The sequence below is a fragment of the Lissotriton vulgaris genome, chromosome 7 (genome assembly GCF_964263255.1).
Source record: "Lissotriton vulgaris chromosome 7, aLisVul1.2, whole genome shotgun sequence".
NCBI classification, from domain to species: Eukaryota; Metazoa; Chordata; class Amphibia; order Caudata; family Salamandridae; genus Lissotriton; species Lissotriton vulgaris.
Genome location: NC_141695.1, coordinates 600,887,120 through 600,909,289, shown reverse-complemented (window position 1 = coordinate 600,909,289; position 22,170 = coordinate 600,887,120). Strand labels below are relative to the sequence as shown.

Genomic DNA, 22,170 nt, shown 5'->3' with positions numbered 1-22,170 from the left:
AACAATAATTCCCTTCCAAATTTAGTATTTTTAATGGGGTTTCATTTTTTGTTATTGTTTGCTTATGTGTTTTGTGTATGATACTGAGTGTGCTGGTATTCCATACTGGTTCTCTGGATGTATTATGATGGGTGTGTTGCATATCATGTTGTTTGTGTAAATGTATGATGTCGGTGGTTGTATTTGTGTGCAATTTGGTTGTGTGGTTTTATGACGTTGGGTGTGTTGGCATATGATTTTGGTTATCTGGATGTATCTCTGTAGGTGGCCTGGGGCACATTGTTCACCCTCTCCCACAGCAACAGCAGCCACATGCTCAGCCTCTCCTGCAGCCCTACCTCTGACATTGTGAGGGCCAGACTGTGTATTGAAGGCAACTCCCAACACCTAGCAAGTACCCTACTTAGGCTTTACATGTGTTGCCTGTTGGGATATTGAATAAGAAATGAGCAAGCCTTAGTCCTATTCATTTTGTTTTCAATATCTCATCAGGACCTGGTGACGCTCTGTTAATATTTCTCGTTTTGCCTGACATATGTACTAAATCATATATCCATATATAAAGTGTGATAACCATGTTAAGGTTGACCATAGTTAGTGATTTCCTGTTAAGTTAGCCATAGTTAATGTAGGCTTCAGTTTAAGTGTCTCATGCTGATATCAAACGTGTACTCATGGCTGCTGTGTTCTCTCATTTCAGGAGTCAAGCTGCAGTAGTTGGAACTAATTAAATTGTTCAACATGTTTAGATTTCTGAGAAGAACTGTTTATCTCTGTGACTTTTACTGAAAGTTGAATGATTAATCCACACAGCTGTGCTGGGGACAGGCTGAACGCGATGTATCATCCTTTGCGAGATATCTCCTCAAGGCCGTGCAGCTGTAAACTTCCATTGTGCAATGGCTTAAAAGACGGGCGAAGTCTCCCTATCGGAGAACATTCAATCTTGATTGGACCCTGCATCGTGGGATCCGTGAGAGTGCTTCATGTGATGGAGAATTGTATGCTTTAATTGTGCATTGCGGAGCTGCTAAGATTCAGGTGCACACTTTCATTCTCATGAGGTCACACCTTATTCTACTCCTACTGAAAGAGTCAGACTCCTGAGCAAATCCATTCTTCTGTACCCGACTGAATCTTTATTCCATTCTTCCTTTGGGGTCTTTACTTGCTGACACCTGCTTCTTAACTTCCCCTGACCTCTTTTGAATCATTAGCTTTGCATTGGGGAATTTCTCTCCAGGGGAAACTGAATCTTATTTGATTTGCATATGATAAATAACTTTAAATTGCTTATTATCATTGTACTTGCTATTTTTACTCGCTCTGAAATATACAGAAAAAACCCCGTTATAAGGAGATCATTGATTTATGACGCATTTCAATTATATGAATTGGACATTTTACTAATCAGCTAATACAACTTTGGGGTTTGCAAATCTAATGTGCTTCACTGTCATTGATGAACTGTTAAATGTTTTATGTTGAGGCTCAATCTGGAACGCAAGTTCCATCCGGTGGAGTGCGTCGAGTACCTGAGTTTGCACCAATGCGTTGCACAGTGCAAACTGCAAAGCCCATCCGCAATGCAAAAGGCCCGGCTCTCCCTTCTAAAATGACAATTGCAGTATTGCTTTCTTCTGCCAGTTGTTCCTCACGGCCTGTGGCCCAAAGAGAACCCCTAAGTGAAGAGCAGGGTGGTGCTGTATCTTAACATGCAGAGAACCCCTAAGTGAAGAGCAGGGTGGTGCTGTATCTTAACATGCAGCACTCCTTAGTCTTCATGTGACTGCTGTGGCCGAGCTGGCACTGCGCATGGCTCCAGGCTGGACATGGACGCTCCTCAGAAGGCTGCCCCAGTGAGTGTCAATGCTGGGCGAGGTACTTTATTCCAGATCCAGTCTGTGTGCTTCATTTGTGTTCCTCAGACTCCTTTCACCTCAATCCAGCTCTCCTCCACCTGCACTCCCAGGTGACTACTACCCTACATGCAGTCTCTTAGTGCCACCCTGTGCCTGCCCCTGCAGTCTGTGGGGCTCTTCCCACTGCTGCCCATTTCTGCCAAACTGCCTTGCCCTGCTGCCTATGTGGACCCCACTCTAATGCTTCTCTGCCTCCACTGAAACATTCTGTGTCCTCCTGCCCCACCAGACCTCTATGTGCCCCACCAGCCTTCAGGAGACTGCGAGTGTTGGACTTGGCCCTTATGGCAGGTTCACCCCTAGACTTTTTGCTTGTAATGGTGACCTGGTGATGGTGATTTTTGGGTTCTGCGCACTTTCACTGTGTCCCAGTGGAAAGTGTGTGCGCACTCTGAGTGCATGTGATGAGATAGGCCTGCCCTCCCATAGGAATGCATGGGGAATGTATGTGTCCCTGGTAGTTCTTGATGCGTGGGGTGTACAGGTCCGAATCTGATATGTGCGAACTCGTGAGAGTGAATGCTTCGCAATGGTGTGTGTTGCATGAGTGTGTCATATGTAGAAGTGCTACTTCTAGGAGTTGGCATATTAATATAAAATGTGTCTAGCATGTGATTGGCTGGAGCAGGCTGGTGAGCCTGGCTCCAGGAAGGCTGGATGGGTCTGCCCGGTGGTGAGTGGGAGATTAGCATGAGTGATGTGTGGGAGGAGTGTACCTGTGTCCTGGATGGGCTGGGTTTTCCCCACACAATGCTGGCTCCTCCCCCCTGTGGTGTGACTGATGACCCTAGCCCTGCCAGTGGAAGAAAGGGGTGGTTGGGCCATCAAGGGTACTCAAGGACCAGCTGCGACTGGGTCTGCCCCCACCCTGTGCCAGAACAAAGGATTTGGTGTATAAAAATGGGGCTGTGTCCCCACTGAAGTTGTTCTCTTCCAGGATCCTGAGGGGGCTGCTGCTGCTGTCGCTGGGCCAGAGGACCGCCACTTGGACTGTCTCCCTGCCTGGAGACCCAGTGAGGTGGCTCTGGGCCCAGCTTTGCCCCCCTGCCTGCCTAGGAGGACTTTGCCTGGACTTTGCTGGTTTCCAGCGCCTGGAAGCGCTGCATCCTGACCCCTAGCGCCTGGAGGCGCTTTTGATTGCCTTTTAGCGCTTGAGAGCGCTTTATTGGGACCCAGCGCTTAAGAGCGCTTTAATTTGCTTACAGCGCTTGAGAGCGCTTTCGTTTTGTACTAGCGCTGGGGAGCGCTGTATTCATCTGCCTAGCGCCTGGGAGCGCTTTATTTTACTTCGTGCGCTTGAGAGCGCTTTTGTTGCCAGGCCGGTGCCTACCCGGCATTCTCCCGCAATATCCTTGACCCGAGTGGCGCGGGTGCCACCCCGCTCATTACCGCACTTTTGCCGGTGCCCACCCGGCGTTGCCCTGCTGGATTGTCTCCCCGAGCTCGGCTGCCGAGTATTAAGCCCGCCTCCTCAGGCTGCGCTGGGATTCGTCCCCGGCCTCGAGGAGTTCCGTGACGTCATCCGTGGGCCGTGCAGGGATTGGTTGAGCCTGAAGGGCTTCCACGCGCGCACCCCGGAAGCAGGACGAGGCCGGAGGAGAAGCCGGAAGCGGCAGGAACCTTCTCCGCTCTCCAGCGTGCAATCCAGGACATCCCTCCGCCCAAGACCGGTGAGTGGAGCTGAGCCGGGAGGAGGGGGTGTGAGGCCGAAGCCCCGTGGTCCTTGGTAAGAGAGAGGGGGACACCGGGGCACAGTGCCGGTGCTCGCCCCCCCCAGGGTGCTGGCTTTCTTCTCCTGGCGTTCAGGCATTTTTGAGTCCCCCGTATGGGACTCCAACGGAGTCGAGCAGCCTTCTGTGCGAGCCTGAGGGCTCTAAAACCTCTGGGGGCATTTGCTTTGTTTAGGAGGCCAGAGGGGCTCACAGCGCCACTGTGATTCTGCGAGCCCAGAGAAGGCTCAGGGGCATTCGAAGGAGGCAGTCACTGATCTACGAGCCAGAGAGGCTCAAGGCGCCCCAGTGTTCCCGGGTCCCCCGTGAGGGACCCCGACAGCCCAGTGAGGCTGCAACTTTGCTCTTAGAGAGTCCCAAGAGGCTCTGGGGGCATCCTTTGTTGTAGAGCCCAGCGAGGCTCCAAGGGGCCAGTGCTTTGTCATTTAGAGCCTGGGAGAGGCTCAGAGGGCATCGTTAGTCTAGAGCCAGAAGGCTCCCAGCCCCTGTCCCGCATTTGTATTTAGGAACCCCGAGGCTCCAGGGCCCCATTGTTGTTTAAGAGTCCAGAGAGGCTCTAGGGGAAATTCTTTTGGCCAGAGCCTGCGAGGCTCCAGCGTGTGGCCACATCCTCCTCACTTCACAGTTGCCCAGCACTTTGTGGGCAACTGCCTTGTTTAGGACCCTGACATTGGGACACAGGGACAGTCACAGGTGGTGACTTGTGAGTTTGGCGCAATTGTTATTGTTATGCACCTCTGAATGTATTGTTGATGCATCATGTGTTTTCCCTCCTTACACCTCTGAATGAATGTTATGCATTGCATCATGTGTTATGTTCTTACACCCCTACAGGTATAGCGATACTTAGGTGGTTGTTTTCTCCCTAGTACAGGTGGTGCTAGTGAGGTCCTGGTTACCAGTGATTACTGGTTGTGTGCTATTTTGTGCTAATGTAATTTTGCATTCTAAGTGCTACTTCTAAAAAGTGTTACTTCTAAAAGTGCTGATTCCTGACAGTGGTCCGGGTGGCCCTGTCTTGTAAAATATCCCCTGTAAATTCTGCCCGTGCCCCTGGCACATTGTAAAGTGTGTGTTTTATCTAATGTTTTTTGGTGCAATACAAAGGCTATTTTTATATATAGCCTTGTGTGGAGTTTCCTTTGTGGTGGGCCTTGGGTGTTGTTGCTGGGGTGCGTGTGCAAATACTTAACTCATATCGCCTCCAAGTTTAGCCTTGCTGCTCGCGCCACGTTACCTAGAGGGTGAGTAGGGGTTATCTTGGCGTGTAACTCCCTTGCCCTGACTTAGGAGTGGTGGTCTCTGACTGACTTTGGCGAAAGCCCTGGCCAGCCAGGGATCCCATTTCTAACAGCGAGCCATCCTACCCCACTGCCTCTCTATATGCCCCAGCCTGCAACATTGACAAAATCAATAGCTCTGCCTTATTGAACGTCAATTCTACTAATTTTGCTTTTTTTAAAGAAAACATCTATCCCGAAGTTCACTAAGAATGGCAGAATTTTCTTTTTAGCAAAAATTTGATATCCACAATTGGGAGGTGTCTCTTCTACACTTCTGAATCTCAGGCTCAATGTGTTCTATTTAATGTGGTCAAAATAGCTCTAAACTGGGCTATTATGACTGAATATTTAATAGTTAACACCTCACCTAATGACTTAATAGTGACAAATGCTTTACGGATCTTTCTGGAAGGCTTGCTCTTCAGGCGAGAATGGTCTCAAATCATATACACATGATTGGTTATTTGTGATCATTAGCACAGCCAAGTGGCTATCGGTGGCTCTCATTATCAAGATCACCATTGCTGAAATGTCCCTTAAAGGTGGAATTCAAATCTCTACCTCTAAGTCCCGTCTAGCTGAAATTAACTCTGAGATTAATAAACACAAGGACTTCTTGATGCAGCATAAAATCTCGAAACTTCAAAAAGATATTAAAAAGTTTGATTAGGAGAAAGTCCCCCCCTACATAACATAACGTGTATTTGTAAGGCGTGGGCTCACCCGTAGGCATCTTGGCGCTGAATAACAGATGTTTATTGTTACCCAACTCAGTGGTACTCATTTTATCACCCTCATATGGATGAAAGGCTGAGTGGTCTTGCTGGGATTTGAACCTGTGACCATGAGGTCAAACACAGGCTCCTGCAGTGGACGCATTAGTCCACTGAGCCCACCAGACCTTCAGCAATCAGAGCGGATTTTCGAGTTGAAGGTAACACATCCTCAGACAAGGGGAATAACACTCAGAGAAGAAATAGCAAGTACTTCAGCAGTCATCCAGCACAGATAGCTGTGGCAATGATGAGGGACGGAGAGGCCCTCCCAATATCTACAGATATCAAAGGGCCTCTTTTCAATTTTCCCAACCAATGGTGGCCACAACATATCCAAATGTTCCTGCGCGGCCGACACACTCCCGTCCCTCAACCTTTCCCCCAGCCTTTTTTAGGCAGAGTCTGGGGTGCAGGAAGAGTCCGAAGAAGAGGAGGGAGCAAGCAGGTTCAATGGAACCAGACCCCCAAATGCTCAGGAGAAGCAAGACAAAAGACCCAAATGAAATTAATCATCAGTCTGTCACAGAGGGCACTGACAGACACTGAGAGGAGAGTCCTTCAAAAAGGGCTTGGTTTTGTATACACCCCTAGTGAAGATTACTTCAGGCTCAGCTGTGAGTTATACCATTTTTTTTAGAAAGATACAATTACGTGCTCTCTTCTAAAATAGACCTGCCCCTGAAAGGCAAGGAGATTCCGGGTTGAGGCAACCTTCTAAATTTACTCCTAATTCCAGTTTGGTCCCTAGCGAGATCCTCACCTTCTAAAAAGCTGTCCTTAATGATATCAATGACTCTAGGACTATGTGCAATCTACGTATTGCGGCGGAATTGCCACAGCGGATGTGTACTCATACTATGTGGCCTCCCACCTCCTGGTCATGAATGATTGGTAGGATAATTCACCTAAAGACCTGGCGTTTGCTCTAGAGCACACTGCTATCAAAGGGATTCCCCTCCTTCGATTATTATATAGTGCACAGAATTTCTACCTCACGCCAGCTGAACGACAATTCGGCTGTGGCTATACACGGTCCAGCAGATGGGATGGCACAGACGTTTGACTTAAAATACGCCCCTGTGGCATGGTACCTACTTGCGCCAGGTGACTACATTGAAGGGGTTCCGTCAAAGGGATCAGATCGGCATCTCCACACTTGAGGATGTCATCCGGGGTACCACTATAATATCCTTCCTGCACCTACAGGAAGATTTTCAGCTCCATAAAACCCAGTTCTACAAGTATCTCCAACTGCGCCACACTCTTACCCCATTGCTTGAAAGTTTGGAGGACCTCCCTGAATTTCATCCATTGGAGGGCCGCCTCTGTATGGGTGATTTGGGCGTGCACAAAATTCAGCAGATATATCAGACACTGACAACACACTCCACTATGACTCTTCATAAGACTAGGAAGGTATGGCAAGATAATATCCCAGAATTAAGCAATGACGATTAGGTGGAGGCTATAGCTAGTCCCAGGGGTGCTGCTGTATCCTCCAGATACTGTCTCACTCAATTTAAATGTGTCCACCACGTCTATTATACACGCCTTCGCCTCTGGAAGATAGGAGTCATCGCATCTCCTTAATGCTTACGCTGCGACAGGGAAGAGGGATCATTATTTCACATTGTATGGAGCTGCGCTGCAATACAATTCTTTTGGCGCAGAGTCTTGACCTGCCTCAAGCAGGTGTTGTCTTGGGACATTCCACTTGACCCTAGACTGTTCCTCCTCCACAGTATGGATGAGATTGGAAATCGCTACAAGCAACATCTAATCTTCCTTGTTCTCACAATTTCCAAATACGATATCGCTCAGTTATGGAATGGGACTTCCCCACCGACAATAGGGAAATGGAGAAAGGGACTAGACAACTGCACGGGTGCGGAAATAGCTGTCTTCCAAGCGTGGGGTTGCCCTCACAAGCACAGAACAATTTGGTCTCGATGGGCTACTTACAGGGGCATAGACCTTCCCCCTCTTCCTTCGCAAACCCCCTAAATATCAGCTTCCACAAGATGTTAGAGGCTATACTATATTTCATTGTGTTTTCTCTCTCTGGACATGTATTTTTTTCTAAAAATGCTCGCCAGTGGAAATATCTGCATAAAGTTCTGGTTTTCACTTTTGTTATATATTCAAAATTTACCCAATGATATTTCCGTACTTGGTAATTTGTCAGTATCCTGTCTCAAAATGGTATATGTTGGGCGATTGCCCATGTGGTACTGTCAAGTCAAGTCAAGAAAGCTTTATTCGATTGTTTAAACAGACAATCATAAAAGCACATAAAAAATACAATACTATTAATCATACAGAAAAAATACACTGATAAGTTAATTTATGCTCCAAATTTTAAAAAGTTTAAACAGTATTAAACTAAGGCAAGCTCTTGACACAGTATATCAGATCATGGTCTGTTGCTTTCTATGGGACAAGACGTTTTACAAAAAGATCAATATCCTGGACACCATATCCTCATTATCTAAACATTGTAGGGCCATTAATGCTGGACGGCATTGGCGCAGCACAAGCTGTTTGAGAATAGGCAGTAAATACAGAGCCCTTGCACCAGTTTAAAATTTACAAAAGAGGATAACATGATTCGTGGACTGTGGGGAGGAGTTATCACAGGGGCAGGGTTGGAGGTTTTGAGACCAGTCAATTATTGTGGGAAAAGTGACTAGTCGGTAAAGGACTCCTGGCCTGAAACCAATCAATAGGAACCTATCATAGGCACCTTGAACATAAGTCAAGTAAGGTTGTATGTTAAAAGTAGTTAAAACCATCTAATGGGTTTTAAAATTTCAGACGATATTCTGTTAGAGTCTAACAACAGCATACCCTCGTTTCTTAATTTCTTCCTTGTTATAAGCTTGAGGGTGCTGGGATCAGTAAAAAACGCAGAATGGCCAAAATCCTTTAAAAAGTTATACACATATCTTAGCCATGGTATCCTCATTGCTCCTTCCTTTTATTTTCTTTTCAACCGTGACAGTAGTAGTACATACAGTCAAGGAATGTCGCGCCTCACCGAGGCCAAAGCATTGCACACCGGATTAACACAGCCTTTCAGCCCACATCCCGGAGGTCGGGTGGCGTAGAATGCAAAGCATTGTAGTGCACCCCAGCATGAAACACAAGTCATCATAGAAAAAAGTAGTTTGCTGTCACTTTTTCAACAATTATATAAACCTAGCAACAAAGATGGCCTACTTGCAGCTATATGATCCGTGTATCTATGGCATTATCCTGTACATCATCTATGCGCTGATTGGCTATGAACTGATCAGTAACCTCTGACATGATGTCGACCCCGACCCCAGAGGCAACCAGAACCCCATCTAATTTAGGCCACCACAGTGTCCAAAACAACATGAACGTGTGTCCCAGCTGTGCAGCCCTCTACGCTTCCTTCGTCCTCCACCACTGTCGCAGCAAGACGGCTTTTATACTCTATGTACAACCCCCAGAAATTTTTGGGCCTGCTTTTCAGTGGTAAAAGGTCGCTATAATTCTCTGATTTTGCGCAGCAGTATGACAAATCCCCATCCCAGTGTTCCAAATTTGGTAGCGGGCCCCTCATCCAGCATATAAAGTCATGGCGCCGGCGTCTTGCAGGGCCTCCGCGGCAGCCCGCAGCTCGCGTGGGGAGCAGGGGGGGGGGGTGAGCAGTCCCAATGGCGGACCCCGCCGCCGTCACTAATCGAGGGTTGCGCACCTTGCTCTGTGCCCCAGATGATCTTCGCGGCCCAGGGCGCTCCACTCAGGCCCCGGCCGCACGCAAGTTGACGTCGTAGGAAGGGGCCGCCAACTTCAGTCCGGTGCTTTGCGGCCAAGTCGCGCCCCGGGACAGCTCATCACCAGGCGGACACAGCCGCCCTAGTTCGTCTTCCAGGTGCCACCGGAGGGGGGTCAAGGGGTTACTCAACCCTGCAGCTGGGTAGGGATGCCCCCAGTGGTTCCAGGGCTAAGGATTTTAGAGGATTATGTGCCGGCTATGCGGATCTCGAGACTCAAGCGTCCATCTTGCTCTCGAACAAGCTCCACCCCCCGAATTTCTCTATTTAGTTTGGCCTCATCTTTTCACCACAGTCTGTGCCATAAGATTACAGGTTCAAGCCTGATCAGGTCAGAGATAGATGCAAGCCCTAACTCTGCATGACAAACGCTTGCAGAAGAACCTTTCGGTAAGCATAGAATATATCTTAAAAATGAGTTTTCCACTCTCTGGATTGGGAGTAGATCTGCAAAACACCATACCCCGCTGCCATAGAGTGCCTCTGCAACACACTTCGCTTTATAGATTTTTAGGAGTTCTACATGAGGTCTTTTTCCCAGTTTTCTAGCAAAGGTAGTTAAAGCATATGTGGTGCGTAATAATACCAACCTTTTAGGTAGAACTGCTTGTGCCCAGGTGTCATTATGGGCAAAGAGAATACCCAAATATGAGAACTTTGCAACCCTGATTTTCTGCCCTGCCACAAACATATCCGTGTGCTTCTTGATGCCAAGATCGCAGCGCATAATAAACATTTTGGATGAGTTTACTCTTAAACCTAAATCTTTCATAAAAAGGGAGAAACAATCCAAAATACGCTGAAGGCCTGTTTGAGAACGAGACATCAGTACTGCGTCGTCAGCATACAGGAGGGCTGAAATTAGACGGCCAGCTACTATGGGAAAGTCCTGGTTATCCTTAAGAAGGGCCTCCCCTAGTCCGTTAATATACAAATTAAAAAGGAACGGGGCCAAAACACAACCCTGTCTGACCCTGCTCCTAATCGAAAAGTCTTCTGAGCATTTTCCCCTCACACCATATCGGACACGGGCCTTAGCATCACAATAAAATCGTTTAAGAAAATAAATAATGTTTGGTTCAACCCCCATGACTCCTAAAATTAACCACAATTTACTATGGACCACACAGTCAAAGGCGGCTGTGAGGTGTACAAATGCTAAAAACAGGTTACCTCTCTTGGCCCTTGTGTATTTCCCCACCAGAAGAGAAAGATTTAGGCCCTGCTCAATGGTCTGTACCCTGGCCAGAAAGCCATATTGCAGGTCAGACAGGACAGAGTTTTCATCGGTCCAATTCTGAAGACTCTCAAGAAGGATTCTGTCTACCACCTTCGTTATTGCATCCAGTAAGGAGATGGGTCTGTAGCTTCCCGGATCATGTCTGTCACCCTTTTTGGAAATAGGCACGATAGTGAAGACTACCCAGGTAGGCAAAAAATAGTACTGCAACTAGCATTAAGCACCTGTACCAGAAGGGGCCGCCACATGGAGATGTTTGATTTAAATATATCAACGGGAACACCGCCTGGAACCGTAGCTGTACCACCCTGACTAGCATGAAGGGCCCGCACCACCTTCTCTAGGGTAAACTCTAGTTCCTTGTGCTGTAGAGAGCAGTGTATACCAGGCCTCTCCCGAGGGGGATTATCATCTGTAGGGGGGCTACCCTCTCCTTTATATACCTGGGAAAAGTGGTTTCTCCACTGTTCCTCAGTTATAGCTATCTCAATTTTTGGGCCCATCCCACTAGTCAGGAAAGGGGCCCTGATTTCCCTCCAAAATGCTGCACTATCTTTAATTACTGAGGCCTCATGTAGAGCCTCCCAAGCCTCCTTCTTCATTGTGGCCTTTCTACCACTTAATGCTTGTTTGTAGGCCCCTCTGGCTAATCTTATTGCAGGGACATTTCTAGGAATTTTCTGCAATTCTTTCTTTAGCCGAGAATGTGTTTGAGTGCTTATTGAATCAAACCATCCATGTTGTGGGTCATTCTTCTTCTTCCGTCTAATGAGGGATTCACTTATTACAGTGGTTATACCCGAAAATGAAGCTAAAATCTTTTCAGGGGCAGCTTCTTCGCTCAAGCAGAGCTCCATGTCAGTTTTACATTTCTTTATCACTGTATTGGTCAGTTTTTCTTGGTCAACAGCGGCCCAAAGAATGGAATATCCGTTAGTACTCCCAATCGCTATAGTTCCTAGCAGCTGATCATTGTTATTGTGGAGTCTGGACCTCTTACTAGAGGGCAATATGATCGATATGCAAAGTGGGAAATGATCACTGAGAGGATTTCCAGAAACATAAAAAGAACGAAGACTACATGTGTGATTACTTGATATGAGTACATAGTCAATTGTTGAGCAAAGTCCCCTCCCATTAAATGTCCCTGGGAGAGGAACAGGAGATGGACATAGCTCATTTAGAATTCCCAAATCGTGGCTAAAATAAGATCATTAAACAATTAACTAGGGCGGTAAGCCTGAAATGTGACGAGCCTACCCCATCTTCTCTTAAGGCTCCACATAGATTATCACCAGCATTGGGACATAGCGTACAGTTGAAGTCCCCTGCTAAGATTATCATGATATCTTCTACCTTTCCTCCATTGGCTAACTTCAATAAATGCAAGATATTTGTTATAACAATACCCGCTTTTCCTAACGGAATATTATTATAAAAGTTAACCAGAACTACGGAGCGTGTTGTATCCACGTCCATTTTGATAAGGTGGTAGTAATCGTCATTGGCGAGCAGCATCACTTTCTTTATATCTAGGGTATTCGATATGTATGTACACAGACCACCCTTAGCCTTGCCGCTCAGTACTTTAACTGCTGGGGTATGGTAGGTCCTATATCCATTCAGATGTATCTCTTCCTTGGTCCAAGTTTCTTGAAGACACAAAATCCCGAACTTGGTAAGAAAGCCCCACCATAGTTGATCACTTAGTTTAGCACTAGGCCCAGCTATGTTCCAAGATGCAATATTACAACAGGGAAATTTGCCATCATCGATACAGGTTATTGAGTGATTAACGTGCCCTCCAATTCCTTCCACGAATGATTAGATGGAAGGGAAACATAATCAAGATCAACAGGGTTGATCGTGGCTTTGTAATCAAGGGCTAAAGACCCTCGCACATCCTCTCCTCTACTGTTGAAGGGATCAATAGTAAGACCTGTATTTAGAACATGGACATCTAATGTACCCCGAGAATCAACCCGGCCCACCATGTTCAGGTCCGTATGACCTCGAGCCCCATCTCTGACATTTTCAACTACAATTCTAGAGAGGATGTTTTCAGTATCCCTTGCTAGTGTACCTGCTTCGCTCCTATTTACATTTCTGGGGGATGCAGGAAAGATGTCATCATCCCATACTGTTACTCCTATTTACAGGACCAAAAGGTGTGAGAAAGTTCCCAGGGTTCAGTCAATCAATATTTTCTATGGAGTTCAGTGCATCGAAACGATTATAGGTTGGTATGGGGTATCTAAACTGCCTTTGTCCCCTATGATTGTCTCCCTCAAACATGGGGGTTTGCCGTTGTAACAAATTGCATGGTCTATAAAAATATCCCAACGGTAATACGTTTATGGCATGTGGAACAGGTCCTTTACTGCCCCTTTCCAGGATTTTGTGTACTAATAAAGGTGACCTAAAGATTAAAACAACACAATCTGCCCGCAATGATTTAGGCGAAGGGCCCACCCATCCAATCCTACCAACCGTTTTAAAATCTGAGAAGAGATGGTTATTCAGACCGATCTTTGTAGTCAGAAAATAGAGGGACTTATTCTTTAGGGTGGACCAATGCTCAGAGTCATTAAGTGAGCAAGAAGGTATGTTGGCTAGAACCACCGTATAGGGGGTTGCTTGTGGTGGAAGATTTAGGGACTGTAGTGAATTATGAGTTTGGTCTAGATATTCTGAGAATTGTTTCCTCTTCTCTGGGACTCTATTTTCCATTCCATTCGTCCTACTAGACTCTCTGATAGGTTCTACTTCCCCATTTCAACCATGCAGGTTTTTAGGGGCTGTGGCCTGGTGAACAGCTTCAGAAGGTTGTTAGATAGTACATACTAAGTCATCATTGGAGTTATTATTGATGATCCTACCATGTGGTAGCTTATTTAAATTGGAACTCGAAGCTGTTCCGGAAACAATACCTGCTCCCCCACCCGATGAAAGGCATTCTCTTGATTTGAAACCGACTGCCGTTGCAGCTTTATGTCGGCTGGTCACCATCTCTTCCGCCTTTTCTAATCTAGTTTCAATATTGGTCATTTTCAGCAGGACAGGTTCCAAAAGGGTCGTCATCATTATCTCGAGCTTTCCCCAGAAATTCCCATCTAGTATACCACAGCAATCTTAGCAATCTCGTTCTGTTTTGTAGGAGGCAATGGGCCTTTCTCCGCATCAGTGACTGATTTCCCTCTTCTCCTGTTTGTACTCTGAGCTGGTTTACTCTGTTTTTGTGTGTTTTTGCCTTTTTTTTTCCTTTAGAGATTCTGCGCTGATATCTACCCTACAATTGCCCTTTTGGCCTCTAGTGATGCTTTTGGACCCACCAGGTACTCCCTCTGAGGAGGGGAGAGTCAATCTCTGTTGCATGGTCATTTACAACATGTGGTGTGGTGCCAATCAATATAGGGGATGTCTCATTGCTAAGTACTCTACCTTGGTTCGCGAGTACTGGTGTCAGGGAGAGTCTGCTTTGTGAGGGTACGAGCTCTAGAGACAATCTTCGTTCAGTTAATTTGATTTCGTTTATGAGGGCGGATTCTGCCCTCAAAAGGAAAGCATCTAAAGTCCCTACAACACCTCGATATTTACGCTTATTCATACTTAGACGAAGCCTACCCCAGAGAAATATCTACAGCAAGAAAATGAGCAGTACAATATCAGTCTCAGGATCAAGTTGTTAGGGGGGTGGCCCAGCCCAGCCTCTTACTGCCTCTGACGGGCTTAGATGGGCTCACCCTTGGCCCGGGCGTGACCTGTGTGCGTCCCGCGCCCCGGGGGTTGAGGAAGCGCTTTATAGCGCAATGACCACGCCTACCCCAGTGGCAGCTGTTAACAATGAGGGCGCTGTGGTTTACCCTGGGACTGCGAGTCCCACCAGGGTATGGCGGCGATGTCCGGGCTCAGGAATCACCTCAGAAGCAGCAGGGGCATGCACACGAGTCCAGAACCCAACAAGCAAAGGTGAGAGCTGGCGAAATCAGAATATAGAAAGGAAAGTCCTCTAGTGTGTCCCGCGCCGCGGGGGTCTTGTCCGTGCTTTATAGCGCGATGACCATGCCTCCCGCAGCGGCAGCTGTTAACAATGAGGGCGCTGTGGTGTACCCTGGGACAGCGAGTTCCACCATGGTATGGCGGCGATGTCCGGGGCTCAGGAATCACTTCAGAAGCAGCAGGGGCATGCACACGAGCCCAGAGCCCAACAAGCGAATGTGAGAGCTGGCAAAATCCGAATATAGAAAGGAAAGTCCTCTAGCCTGTCCCGATCCGCAGGGGTTGAGGCAGCACTTTATAGCGGAATGACCACGCTTCCCCCAGCGGCAGCTGTTAACAATGAGGGCGCTGTGGTGTATCCTGGGACTGCGAGTCCCACCAGGGTATGGCGGCGATGTCCAGGGCTCAGGAATCACCTCAGAAGCAGCAGGGGCATGCACACGAGCCCAGAGCCCAACAAGCGAAGGTGAGAGCTGGCAAAATCAGAATATAGAAAGGACAGTCCTCTAGCGTGTGCCCTACTGTAAGAACTCAAAAAAATATGTTTAAAAAAAAGCCATTTGACAACATGTCTACAGACAAGCTCTCAACTGTCAAGTATCTTGCAAATGACCCTTCAATCACCATTAAACCGCCTGGCAATGGGGAAGCTATTGCCATCCCATCCACATCTGACTACAGAAATGAATGTCTCCGACAACTCGCTGATCACAGGTACTATCGACCTTTCAAACACAATCCCACTGACAAAATCACTGAGAAGATTCACTCATTAGTACATGAGGCTGAGACATTAGGCTGGGTCACCAAGTACGAAGCTGGTTTTCTGATTAATGTACAGCCCAAGATACCATACTTCTAAGCACTTCCCAAGATACATAAGGGCATTCTTCCACCGCCCGAGAGACCAATAGTGTCAGGGATAGGCTCCCTTTTGGAACCACTTTCTAAATTCTGTGATAACTTCTTTCAACCTTTATAAGAAAGGATTCCATTCTTTCTTAAATACACCAAGGACATTGTGAACCCGCTCAAGGAAATTAACAATGTTGGCAACACCAATTTATTGGTCATCCTAGATGTAGAGGCATGCTACACCAATTTTCCTCAGGACGTGACCTTAGTGTTTATTGAGGAAACTATGTGTTCCGAGTGATGATCCTGTCCTACACTGGTGCACTTCATCAATGAATGTGCTACCGTAGGCCTCAAAGAGAATTTTTTCCAGTTTGAGGACACCCTCTACCTCCAAACTCAAGGGACTTCCATGGGTAGCACATTTGCGCCTAGCCTAGCATGCCTTTAAAAGCTAAATCAATGTATATATGCTGGTATATAAGTCCTGGGTATAGTGTACTCCTACTATGCTTTCTCTATCCTAGTTGTCCAGGGTGAGTGTTCTGCCAAGAATCCCCTATGGGATGATCCAACCTCCATTACCTGAAGGCAAGGTATGCAGGTCCCCGTCTTGGTCACAGATTGAACACCCCTCCTTGCAGAGGGTAAATAGGAACCAGCTAAGCTGAAACACCAACACAGCGATGACCTCACAAATGACAACTGGGTGCTCCTCTCCTTTGAGCACCAAAATTTGTGTGTATTCCTAACAACAGTGTTCATGCTTCTGTGTCAATGATCCAGCTGAACTTGACATTGTTTATTGTCTCATTGATAGAAAAATAGCCTCATGGACAAAAACAACAAACACCATCATTTTCACAATATGTGTCGAGGCCTTGTGCAAAATGTTGAAGTGGTTGCAAAGGGTCGCAATAGCGTACTTACAAAGTAGTTTTGTAAGCAATGTGGTGTCAGAGAAACAAATTCTGCACTGTCACGCAAGCTAATGTGTGTCACAAGTCTTGGTGTTGAAGAGAAGGCAACTTAAGGAAAGTGTACACGTAAAAATGGCACTGTTTCCTCCCAGGCCTAACCTAGCCACATGACGATAGCAAATCCAAGGATTATGCGATCTGCTCTGACCAGATGAGCGTCTAAATCATAATCTGTAAGGTATATGTCATCAGCGTAGGACAATGCTTCATTGTCCAATCTTTTTAACAGTTCTGTTACATGGGCTGAGAACAAACATGGGCTGTTCTTATATCCTTGTGCCAATGACAGAATTGTTTTTGTGGCCCTAGGCAGTAAATGCTGTCAAATACCTGTTTTCAGGTGCTATGTTTTGGCAGAAAAAGATATTCGATTTGTCTAATGTTGTTTTATATTTTTAGCACACTGTGTTATTCATTAGTGCTGCGCTGACCACATTTTGTACTGCAAATGTGTGAGTGTGTCTTTCTAATTGTCTATAGTCTAAAACTAATCTGTATGAGTAATCTGGTTTTGTTACCGGAAACAAAGGTATGCTGACTGGTGAGTAATAAGGCTCGATGATGCCTTGATATTCAAGTTGTGTTCATATTTTTCTTACTGCTTTTTTAGCCTTATGTTTAATGTTGTACTGAGGTTGCACTTGTGGGCTGGGCCTTGTGGGTATTCTGTGATATGGTGCATCCTCATCCCATGATTGCGATATAATGCTGGGCCTTGTACAAGAGCCAACTCCTTGGCATACACATGTTTATCTGATTCTGGAACAAAGCAGGAAAAAGCTGATGTATCACCATTTCTCCTTAGAGGCTTCTCTTACAAACTCAGGTGGTCAATCTTTTTCAGACAAGAGAATGTCATAGCCCAGTGTTAGGTGTTCCCTAAAGAGAACCTTAATTGTGCGTTCTTTATCATACTCAATTTGGATGTGCAAATCATATAATCTGCTTGGAGAGCTGAGTTTCTGATCTGGTGTTTCCACCTGAGCAAAGTCATCAGTTGCTCTTGCCACCAGAAACTCTTGAAGATTCTGGAGAACTATCAACACCTCTGCCACACTGTCTAGCAGAGTCAGAGCCCACTCCTTGTTCAGAAACCGAGTTCACAGTATTCAGCACATGTCTAGCCAAAATACTTGCCAAATCATTTTTTGAATTGAGGCTTTTTTTGTGGATGTTCTTCTTCCTTTTTGATAATGAAGTCTGAAGAGCATTGCAACTCCTTCTTTGCTTTCCCGTACTCCCCTGACCTGTGTTCTGATTATCCTTCTATCTCCAACTGTTTTTCGGATGACTCCTCAAAGGAATGAGAAGGACGTGTCTCAGTATACTGATACCTATAACGGTTGCACAGATTATGATGCTTTTCAGAGGACTCCTGAGGAGGAGATCCAACCAGTGGTTTACATTTTTCTTTATTATTTATCTTAATATCCCATCATTTTTAGAAGACTCAGGTGCCTGTTTGAAGTTATTCTTTTCAAAATTACCCTTAATTTGTAGTTTATTAGGTTTGGGTCCCAGACTATCTCGACCTATAAATGTATAGGTTTCTGCATTCATTTTTAGGAGTTCTTGCTCCTGATCCACTAATGGAACTTGTGGAGGACACTTGCTTGCTTCCCATTTAAAATTACCTACAATAATTGAAGAGACTGTGGCAAAGTTGTCCAGCAATTTCATCCCCAAGTCCAGTGCGTGGGCTGCCCCATATTAATTTTGAATCTCTTTTAGAACATCAGGCAAAATAGCAATGGAGGGTGTACCATGTGTTGTGGTTTACCCTGCAGCGAACACTGTGCCATGTGGCACAATTTTCTACTAGAGGAAACATCTCTAAAGGTAGGCATATTGTGAGAATTCTATGTTTTTCTTGAGGCCCATATAGTATAGGGAAATACTCCATTCAAGCTGAGTTGTTTTTTGTGCAATCCAAAACGCAATTTCCTCCTGTCCAGTAGGATTCTTCCCCATCATTGAATTAATAGTTACCAGACTAATTGCCTGCATTGCTAAATGCGGTTATGCAACTTAAGTACTCCTTGCCGGGTTTAGTGCCATTGTTCGATTGACATGTTGTGTCATACTTCTGTGTAACCTAACTAGATCAGTGTATAGTACACAGTTCTATTGCGTTTAGGTTTGCTATGTCTGGTTACAGTGTATAGCTGGCCAAGATAGGCCATGTTGCCCCTTCGTTGCTGAGGGGACCCAGTCTGACATGTGCTGCGGTGTGTGGGAGGTTACAGAATAAGGGTTGACCCAACGGTACTGGAACCTGGGTAGTCAATGTTACATATAAGGGGTCCCAGTTGAAAACAAATCCTTGTGCACAGAAAAAGGAAAAATTTCAGGGAAAAAATACAATCTTTAAAATTCTTTTGTTGAGGGATGTTTTAATTCACATCCTCAATTGCAGATTAGTTGCACATACATTCTTCAAAATGAATACATTATTCTTGATGCCCAAAAGAAGAAGGAAAGTGAAAGTGAGGGGGTCAAAGTAGTGAGGGTGGTGCGAATAAAGAAAAGTTTCAAAGGAAATCTTTCAAAAGAAATGACAAGTGGTCATTTATAAATTTGAAAAAATTATACCACAGGGGCGTATTCACATTGCCATTCAAGTATTTCTATACAGATTCTCATTCCTATCCCAATACATTGGACACAGCCAGAAATGAACTGTTGTAGATGGGTAGGGAAAAACAGGTGGTATGTCGATGTTTCGACCCCAGTATTGTAGGCTGGTTCATGCCCTACCGCGGGGTCTTCATCAGGACAGGTGGGGGTCCTGGGGAGGTGAGGGCAGGCACCTATGGTTTAAAAACAAGGTAATCAGATGGTGAATACCACTTCCAATTGCTTAGATGCGCTGCTGCAGTCGCAAGACATTACCTATATAGCCACAGTGGATAGTGTGGCACCTTCTAGGATGAGGAGTGGGCCCGAAGGCTTCGGATGTCGAAGAGAGCGTCTACCTAGAAAAGTTAGGCTATTGTCAGTTAAGTGGACATTGATTAAGTAAGTCCCACATGGCTGCGAACATAAATCTTCAAAAACGTGCTTCAGTTAACAAGCATCGGAAAACTACCCAGCCGGGTTAAAAACAGGGGAATAAGCATCACATACTAGAGGACCGCACAACCATGGCACATCTAGATATACCAAACTCGTTGAGCCCAAATTACTATCTGGTATACTATCTCTGTCATCATCATGTAAAACACATTATTCTTAAAAAATAGGGAAAATAAGGTCATCATGCACTGAGTCATTGTACTAAACAAAAGCAATTACCCGAGGGGACACAATCCTGTGACATCAATATTTTTAGGGTACTACGTTGGACAATGAATCTCGTGTTCAATTTCTGTGAGATTATCGCAAGCGTGGCGGTTTCGACTCCAGCCACACCCGAGCTCCAATCTACAAGAAAATGGGGGGACGGATGATTATTGGACTGGTCACATTTGCTCTAACAGATCAACGTCATGAGAAAGCTGATAAATGCCGTAGGTCACTTACCACGGATAAACGGTCTGTCTTGTCTCACAGGCACCTCATCGAAAGTGAGTTCGTGCGGGACCTACGAAGCTACTTAATGGGGAAGGACCGGCATCAGCGCGTGTACTCACAGCAGCTAGATGCCTGCTGCTCTACTAGCCAATGACAATGCACGGCATAGTTCATGGAAAAAAGACTACTGAGTAGTTGTACGGGCCGGTAGAAGTTAAGCTCCATGGTTATTCTGCCTATTTAGAAAGTTGTGGTTTCTAACATCGAGATTATTTGACAGCGGGATGGCTGACCTTTGTGAGGGATGTAGGACATTAGGCCACACTGGGAACAGTCCGTTTGTACACTAGATCTGATTGTGGGTATTGGTTACCAAGTACTAAGTACTCATAGCATATCACCAAGAATTGACAGGAAATATCACAACAATATAATTCCTGACCTACACATATTAACATTCGGAATCGCATTGTCGCGCTCTTCATCTGTCAATGTCCTGTAAGGAGACAAAAGCATTCTCGAAAGAACCTCCAAGTATTTACATGAAACACATTATCATATAAGAAAACCACAACTCATTAACGTAAACAAGCCAATTGGGCATAACTCGTATCTTGTTCATTCAGCCCATGTTGGATCGTATCCAAACGGGTCATCCATTTACTTTCTCTTACATTAAGGACAGAACCAATGTTCCCGCCCCTCGGGCCCAGGGAGACTTTTTCAAGGACCACCCATTGTAACTCTTCGACTGTGTGGCCCGCCCTCTTATAGTGGTCCACTAGGGGTGCCCCTACCACCTTGCATCTAATCCTGCTTTGGTGCTGGAGAATACGTGCTTTAATTCTTTGTTGTGTTTGTCCTATGTAGGCTAGACCACATGGGCATGTAATACAGTAAATGACACAGTTGGTGTTGCAGTTTGTGAATGTTTTCAAGTCTATGTTGAGATGCTTGTAAGTGAATTGTTTAGTTTGTATACACATTGGGCAAGCCTTACAGTTACCACATCTGTAGTTGCCAACCATAGCCGGTAAGTTCCACATGGTTTGTATGGATGTTGGTTCCGAGGTTTCTAAAAAGAGTGCATGGGCAACTGGGGCTGTCCAATGTCATCCGCTACCAATGGCCAATGTTTGTTTAACATTGGTTGAACCAACAGAGCCAAGATATTCAATTCACGATCCAGTCTAACTGTGAAAAAGTGGACTTTCTAGATATCACCACAAGCTGTCCACTACACTGTATCGGAAACCTGCAGAACGAAACTCACTGTTATGGTACAATAGCCACCACCCAAGAGGTCTGAGAGACAATTTACCAGTTGGTCAATTCCTTCGGATAAGGCGCAACTGCACAAAGAAAGAAGATTACTTCTCAGAATCAGAAGATCTTAGTTCCAGACTCCAAGAGAGAGGCTATCCACGTAGACTTGTCGAGAGAGAGCCCAGAAACGGGCATGGCATAGCCCACGGGATGAACTTCTCACACCACAACCGAAAAAAGATGAAAACATGGAAAGAATGATCTTTGTAACTACATACTGTACACAAAGCAATAACATACGGAAAATCATAAACAAACATTGGCCATTGGTAGCGGATGACATTGGGCAGCCACAGTTGCCCATGCACTCTTTCAAGAAATCTAAGAGTATAAAGGATCATGTGGTGAGCTCCTTTTTAGAAATCCCTGAACCAACATCCATACAAACCATGTGGAACTTACCGGCTATGGTTGGCAACTACAGATGTGGCAACTGTAAGGCTTGCCCAATGTGTATACAAACTGAACAATTCACTTACAAGCATCTCAACATAGACTTGAAAACATTCACAAACTGCAACACCAACTGTGTCATTTACTGTATTACATGCCCATGTGGTTTAGCCTACATAGGACAAACACAACAAAGAATTAAAGCGCGTATTCTCCAGCACCAAAGCAGGATTAGATGCGAGGTGGTAGGGGCACCCCTAGTGGACCACTATAAGAGGGCGGGCCACACAGTCGAAGAGTTACAATGGGTGGTCCTTGAAAAAGTCTCCCTGGGCCCGAGGGGCGGGAAC

General features: G+C 45.8%; 1 protein-coding gene across 1 annotated transcript in view; it reads left to right on the top strand.

Annotated features, from left to right (window-relative positions):
* Positions 1-1,436, top strand: part of TEN1 (TEN1 subunit of CST complex) — a 203,262-nt gene extending 201,826 nt beyond the window's left edge. The window contains exon 5 of the mRNA XM_086930721.1: positions 701-1,436. The gene's annotated coding sequence lies outside the window, so the exon portion shown is untranslated. The remainder of the gene's footprint in view (positions 1-700) is intronic.
* The last annotated feature ends 20,734 nt before the right edge of the window (positions 1,437-22,170 follow it).